The 7500-nt window shown below is 34.7% G+C and overlaps 2 non-coding genes across 2 annotated transcripts; both read right to left on the bottom strand.

Annotated features, from left to right (window-relative positions):
• Positions 1-1945: 1945 nt before the first annotated feature.
• TRNAW-CCA (transfer RNA tryptophan (anticodon CCA)) lies at positions 1946-2019 on the bottom strand. Its single transcript has one exon. It is a non-coding gene; the product is annotated as a tRNA-Trp (tRNA).
• A 167-nt stretch (positions 2020-2186) lies between these two features.
• On the bottom strand, positions 2187-2260 carry TRNAP-UGG (transfer RNA proline (anticodon UGG)). Its single transcript has one exon. It is a non-coding gene; the product is annotated as a tRNA-Pro (tRNA).
• Between the last annotated feature and the right edge of the window lie 5240 nt (positions 2261-7500).

Below are 7500 nucleotides of genomic sequence, written 5' to 3' on the forward strand. Positions count from 1 at the left end.
AGGTTCGATCTATGGTCATTAGGGCCTCCTAAAAGGATCTATTAATTCATCGAGTTGTTCCAAAGGATCAAAACGGCCAGTTATTAATGGAATTCCTTGTCGGCTCTCTGTGAAATATTCGTTTGGCCGAGGGCTTCCAAACACATCGTAAGCTAAACCCGTGCTGACGAATAACCAACCCGCAATGAATAAGGAAGGTATAGTAATGCTATGAATGACCCAGTATCGAATACTGGTAATAATATCAGCAAAAGAGCGTTCTCCTGTACTTCCAGACATGCTGAGCTCCACATATTCTTGTACAGTCAAAGGGGGATCGATTCCGTAAAAGATGAGATCAGTAAATGGAAATTCACTGAAATCGAATCTTTGTGAGATCGTCAATATTGTACCGAGGGCGTCTTTAGAGTCTACCGAATCAGTATAGCTATCCTTCTTCTGACGCAGCAACGCAATTTCAATCAGTATCGAAAGCAAGTGCTAGATAATTTCTTTCTTTCTTTACTTGTTGCTTGGCGATGTAGAATGATGCCCCATTCAATAGAAAATTCTTCAAAATAGTATATTTCTCTCCATTATGGGCTTCGGGTTAGAAACTGAAAATCGGGATAAAATGCGAATTTGGCAAGTTGGTTTCTAATAATTTATGAAGGAGATTATCATATTCCCACAATTTAAGTAGATGCAAGATCTAGAAATCTCCCTTTCGTAGTTGTCGAAGCGGTTTTTTTGTTGGAATCTTTTTTTCCATTTTAAGGAATTGGTTAGTTGTCGAATAACAAGTAACAGTAGTAGATAGTTTTCGATGAAAGAAAGAGAACAAAGAATAAAATAATTGTAATTAGTATTCGTGATGCATTGTTGTATTAGATCGAGATCCAAAGGTTCGTTCTGGATCTAACTACAAGGATGAGGCTTTATAATATGGAAAGATAGAATGTCGAACCTATAGAAGAAAAGATAATAGGAATTACTAGTCTTAGAATCTAGTTGGACCAAAATAAAGATTTTATTTTTTTGAGCGATCGTGTGATCATTTTTTTCCTCTCATAAGATATTATGTGAATGAACCTACTACTGAATCTAATGAGTTAAAATGGAAGTAAGGGAAAAAGTTTATAAGGTCGCGGTTCATTCTAAAATTGAAAATAGATTCAATACAATTCAAAAACGAAAAAAAAAAATGATCAAAATAGAAATGATTTTCCAATTTTATTCCATAGTGATTCAAAAAGAGTTTCATTTTTGAATGAAGTTCCACGACACGGTTCTTATTATTAATAGTTTACCCAAGAGTTGTTCAACGAATCCGTTGGTTGGAATCACGGTATGGGTAGATGTCACAGATGATGAATCAAAAGTTTTCAATTGAACTTTTTGCTTATCCTCTTATCTTGCAAAAACGGAAACTTAGGTAAATGCTTTATAAACATATGTATAAAAAGAACATATTTCATTTAGCTCTTTTATGCCTACTATAACTAGTTATTTCGGTTTTCTACTAGCGGCTTTAACTATAACCTCGGCTCTATTTATGGTCTGAGCAAGATACGACTTATTTGAAATTAATTCAATGAACAATTCATAGTATTCTATAGTTACTTACCGCGTCAATTGTCAATTCTTGGTTATTGAGATTCAGGGCAATTCGGATTAATATTTAGGAATAGATATTACCTCTTTTTTTTTCCTTTCAAACAAATTGAAATGATTGAAGTTTTTCTATTTGGAATCGTGTTAGGTCTAATTCCTATTACTTTGGCTGGATTATTTGTAACTGCATATTTACAATACAGACGTGGTGATCAGTTGGATCTTTGATTAAGTAAAATCTATTTTTTTTGATTGACCTCCTCCTTTCTTTAATCGACAGGAGGTCAAATTTAGATTGCTGTTCAAATTAGTGAAGCTATTTCAGTCTAATTCGATCTAACAAAAATGGAATCACGCTCTGTAGGATTTGAACCTACGACATCGGGTTTTGGAGACCCACGTTCTACCGAACTGAACTAAGAGCGCGTTCGTATCAGAATAGATAAGACTATAAATAAAAAGATGATTTTTGTAACCCCAATATATTTTGTATGCATATACTATATAGTATCATAAAAATGAAAGATTATGTATGTCCAATTTGAATTGATCTCAATTGATCCTTCGTTACTGCTCAAAGTAGAAGTAATAGGTAGGGATGACAGGATTTGAACCCGTGACATTTTGTACCCAAAACAAACGCGCTACCAAGCTGCGCCACATCCCTTCAATTGGTCTACAGTGTCATTGTAGAGAATTCCTGTCTTGTTTTCCACATCGTTATTTCTATTTCCTCCTTGGTTTCATATAACATATAATAATAGTAAAAGTAAAAGACTTATATACATATGAAATATGGAACCCACCGTAAAAGTAAAAATAAATTAATATTTTTCGGAATGCTCAAGAAGAAAGGGACATATTTTTTTCGGTTTTCGTTTTTTAAAAGGGAAAATATTATCTACCGGATCATTGTACATTTCAATTTAAATTAGGGATTCCGTGTACAACTACAAGTGGTCCTTAACTACATATGTATCTGATCATATATGTATTACCATTATGTATTACAATAAAATAAAGAAGGAGGGTTTTCAATGCGAGATCTAAAAACATATCTCTCCGTGGCGCCGGTATTAAGTACTCTATGGTTTGGGGCTTTAGCAGGCCTATTGATAGAGATTAATCGTTTTTTCCCGGATGCGTTGACATTCCCCTTTTTTTCATTCTAGTTATTGACATGGGAAAGAATGACGACAATTAGAGATACAATCAAATATCTGTGACTAACCCCTCTTTTCTCTTTTTTCCCTTTTTTTAGAATAAGGGAGGAAAGAGAAAAAAGAAAAGTGGATTCAACATCTGCGACACTCGGGTTCAAGTTCGAATTAAATTAATAATAGAGGTAGAACGAAAAATGCGGGACTAGGACAAGAGTATTATCCAAGATACTTAAATGAAATACTGTACTTGTACTGTGATTCGAAATATAATTTAGAAATCATTGTATTACTTATTATTACTTTATTGATTGCAGCGAAATCTTTCATTATTTGATTTCTAGTTAGTAACTTCTATTTTTTTTCTTTCTTCTTCTTCGTTTCGGACCGAAAACAGAAGGGTTGATTAAATAAAAAATCCAAAGGGAGGTTCATGGCCAAGGGTAAAGATGTCCGAGTAACGGTAATTTTGGAATGTACCAGTTGTGTCCGAAACGGCGTTAATGTTAATAAGGCATCAACGGGCATTTCCAGATATATTACTCAAAAGAATCGACACAATACGCCTAATCGATTGAATTGCGAAAATTCTGTCCCTATTGTCACAAACATACGATTCATGGGGAGATAAAGAAATAAATCGAACCGAGCATCTGTGTGTCACTCTTCAAAGGAAGGGGAAAAATGACATTATATATTATATATACATAACATATTGAAATATAAACAAACCAAATCCTATTTCTTAATTCTAATTCATTTTAGATCCGACCGAAATAGGATATTCGGGATAAGGAATAAACTAAACAAACCATGGATAAATCCAAGCGACCTTTTCTTAAATCCAAGCGATCTTTTCGTAGGCGTTTGCCCCCGATCCAATCGGGGGATCGAATTGATTATAGAAACATGAGTTTAATTAGTCGATTTATTAGTGAACAAGGAAAAATATTATCTAGACGAGTGAATAGATTAACCTTGAAACAACAACGATTAATTACTATTGCTATAAAACAAGCTCGTATTTTATCTTCGTTACCTTTTCTTAATAATGAGAAACAATTTGAAAGAACCGAGTCGACCGCTAGAACTACCGGTCTTAAAACCAGAAATAAATAGGCTTACTCTTTCTTCAATTGAGTTCAAATTCAATTCCAATCCGAACCTCAAAAGCGGATTGATGTTTTGTTCGAAAAATATGCGAATCCAGATTTGATTGTCGTGTCGTAAGAAAAAAAGAATCGGGAAAAAAGAATAAATCTTTTTTTATTGAACGTGTTCATTCATTTTGACTACTTTATCATATTTTATCATATTCATTTCTACTCTACCTCCCGGAGTTCATTCTCCGGGGAACTCTGTTTAAACTATTCCGGTGAATTCCGCCCAATCTACTTATTTTATGATCTCATTGGAAATCATATAAAGACAATTCCTATTTAATATAGCGACTTGTGCAAGTATTTACGATTAAGAAGCAACTGTCTCTTGTACAGATCGTGTATTAATCTACTATAACTATAAGAGACCCCCCCTTCACGAATTCCTGCGTTTATCCGAGTGATCCACAAACGACGAAAATTTCTCTTTTGCCTATCTCTATCCCTATTAGCCGAAACCAAAGCTTTTATTTTCTGTTGAGTAATAGTTCGAGTAAGTCTTGAATGAGCCCCCCGAAAGCTTGATGCAAATAAACGAATTTTTGTTCTACGTCTCCGAGCTATATATCCTCGCTTAATTCTGGTCATTGAATAATTGAAACTTTGACGAATAACTAATTGATTTCCTTTCTTTCAGTTATTCTTTTCCCCTTCCTAGCCTATTAATAACAAAACGGATTTTTCCAATGTATAAAATAAAAATTCCAATGGCTTTGGCTACTATAACCTTCCCGACCACGATTTTTTCTAGGCATTTCACCTAGAAATAATCAATTGTATTCTCCTAGGTATCAAAAATATAGTAAATAAATAAAGTAGTAAATATAAATGGATAAAGAAATAGTGGGTTCCATCGTTTCTATGGTTACTTCTTAAACGGTGAGGCCTTCTCTATACACCGGAGCCCCTTACTTGATTTAATCAATGTTATTGGTAACTTGTACAGTTCACACTCTTTGGCTCTACCCATGAATTATCCAGTACTAGGTCTTTCACAATGAGATCTACCTTATACAGTAACGGTATTTAATTATAAAAGTTAGCGGGTAGCTGACCCTGTGAGTCCGTTCTTGCAAGAGTGGGAACCTAATCTTTCTGTTTTTTAAATTTTAAATAGGATTTTCCCCGCTTAATGAATAACCATTTGTTACCAATGGGGAATTGCTTTTCATTTAAAATAGAGGTGATTGGATTTGCACCAACGGAAACCATAAATTTCATACACAATAGAGGGATACGATAGATTTTTTATTTTTAGATAGCGAATGGAGTTCTTACAGTCTATCCTATTCATCGGTACTGATCGTTGTTACTGGAAAATTGGTTTTCTTTCCTTTGTCCCAGCCCATGATCTGAACGAGTCGCACATACACCCTAGTACATGTTCCTCGACGCTGAGGGCATCCCCGAAGAGCGGGGGATTTGTGACATTTCTGATTGGCTGTCTTGTATTTCTAATAAGTTGTTTAATGGTTGGCATGTTGAATCATATACATAATGGGCTGGTTTAGATCGATCCTAACCGGATGATTATGAATTACTTCTTTTGAATAGAATATTAAACCCGGCAAGAAAATCAAATCTAAATCGCGGATTTGTGTGAAATCCGTGCTATTTTCATTCAACCGCTACAAGATCAACGATTCCATAAGCTTGGGCTTCTGTTGCTGACATAAAAACATCCCTCTCCATGTCTTCAGATACAACCCATAAGGGTTTGCCCGTTCTTTGTACATAAACCCTTGTGAGGGTTTCGCGCAGTTTCAGCAGTTCTTCCGCTTCCAGGATAAATTCTCCCGTTTGTGCCTCATAATAAGCACTCGCAGGTTGATGGATCATTACCCTGATGATATAACATAATAAAAGGTTCTTCTATCTCGCAGAGAAAAGAAAGAAAGATAAAGAATAACAAGAAAAAAAAAGATAGAATTGAACAACCGTACGGGCATCTTTTGCGCATTGCATACGGCTTTACAATATAGAATTGACCCTTACCCTCCATCGAAAAAAGATAAAAAAATCGGATCTATCAGATCTAGATCGGTAAATGATCAAATTACCACCCTTTTTTTCGGAGAAGTTAAAAAATACTATGATGGTTCCGTTGCTTTATATATTTATTATTATTATTTTGTCTTTGATTTGTCTGTGATTTGTCTGTGATTCAGCAATCCCAAAGTTTCTTTTTGATCTGATCAAATAAAATAAGGAAAAAAGACTCTTCTTTTTTTGATTTTCGCACTCTTTCATAACATAAGTATTGTTAAGAGCCTTCCGGTGTGAAAACAAAAAAGTTTGTGACGCTGACTGGACTCCCGATAGATAAGATAAAATCAGAAATACTCTTTATCTCATACTACTCTCTCGATACATAATCTAATGTTTGAAAAAATAATAGAAAAATTTTCTCATATCGAATTCGAAGTGCCATGCTATTATTACTTAATATTCATATTTCATATGGCGAAGGCATAGTCTTCTTTTTCTCTCAAATAAAAACAAACCTCATTGGCGCAAGCGTGAGGGAATGCTAGACGTTTGGTAATTTCTCCCCCGACCAGGATAAAAGATCCCATTGAAGCAGCCATTCCCATGCATATTGTATGTACATCTGGTTGCACAAATTGCATAGTATCAAAAATAGCTATTCCGGGTATTACCCATCCGCCAGGAGAGTTTATAAACAAATACAGATCTTTGGTATCATCCTCGATACTGAGATATACCATAAGACCAATAAGTTGATTCGAGATCTCGCTATCAACCTCTTGGCCTAAAAAAAGTAATCTTTCTCGATAAAGTCGGTTGAGTAGGGCAAAATTGTATCCCTTAGGAACCGTACATGCACCTTTTGACGCATACGGTTCAAAAAATTGCGAAAAAAACGAATCAATGTGTAGATTCCGGTCCTTTTTCTTTTTTCATAGCGGGTTCTTTTTCACTTCTCCGAAAGGGCTTCTTTTTCTTTTATTTTTCGATAAAGATGGGTTTTTGTTCCTTTCCTTATAATATAAAAAAGAATTCACTAAACTTATCGAATTAACTTCTCATTGATGTATTATTTCATCGAAATCCAATCCAAATCACGATGTCATTTTCTTGTTCCTGAATGGGCCTCTTCAATCTTTTTAGGTTTATGATCTACTCCGGGTAAAGATCCGCCCGATTTCTATTTGTACATATAGGACAAATGTTCCCACTACCACTTCTTTTTGCTATGACTCCCCTTTTTTTTCAATTCATTTCATGCTTTCCGCCAAACATTTTATGTATTTCTCTATATTTCATTTCTCGATTGATAAGAGTTTGAGATCACTTCTCTTTCTAAATAGGAATCCTTTATGATCCAAGTAGTAATCATAGATATATTACCAATTGGTTTTTTCTAAACGGAGCCTGGATATTTCATTTTATTGGTCCAACCAATACAACCATAAATTATTCTAATTGATAATAGTAATCTGAATCCCTCAAAAATACACTTCACGCTCAACTTTTTGATGATTCAATTAATCTTTCTTGGGCGAAACAGAGGATATCTCGATCGGGGGAGAGGAACGGGGAAATTCCATATGGCCCAATATATC

Source organism: Cornus florida, unplaced genomic scaffold (genome assembly GCF_030987335.1).
Source record: "Cornus florida cultivar Cherokee Brave unplaced genomic scaffold, ASM3098733v1 CherokeeBrave_3.0.0_Hap2_scaffold_139, whole genome shotgun sequence".
NCBI lineage: Eukaryota > Viridiplantae > Streptophyta > Magnoliopsida > Cornales > Cornaceae > Cornus > Cornus florida.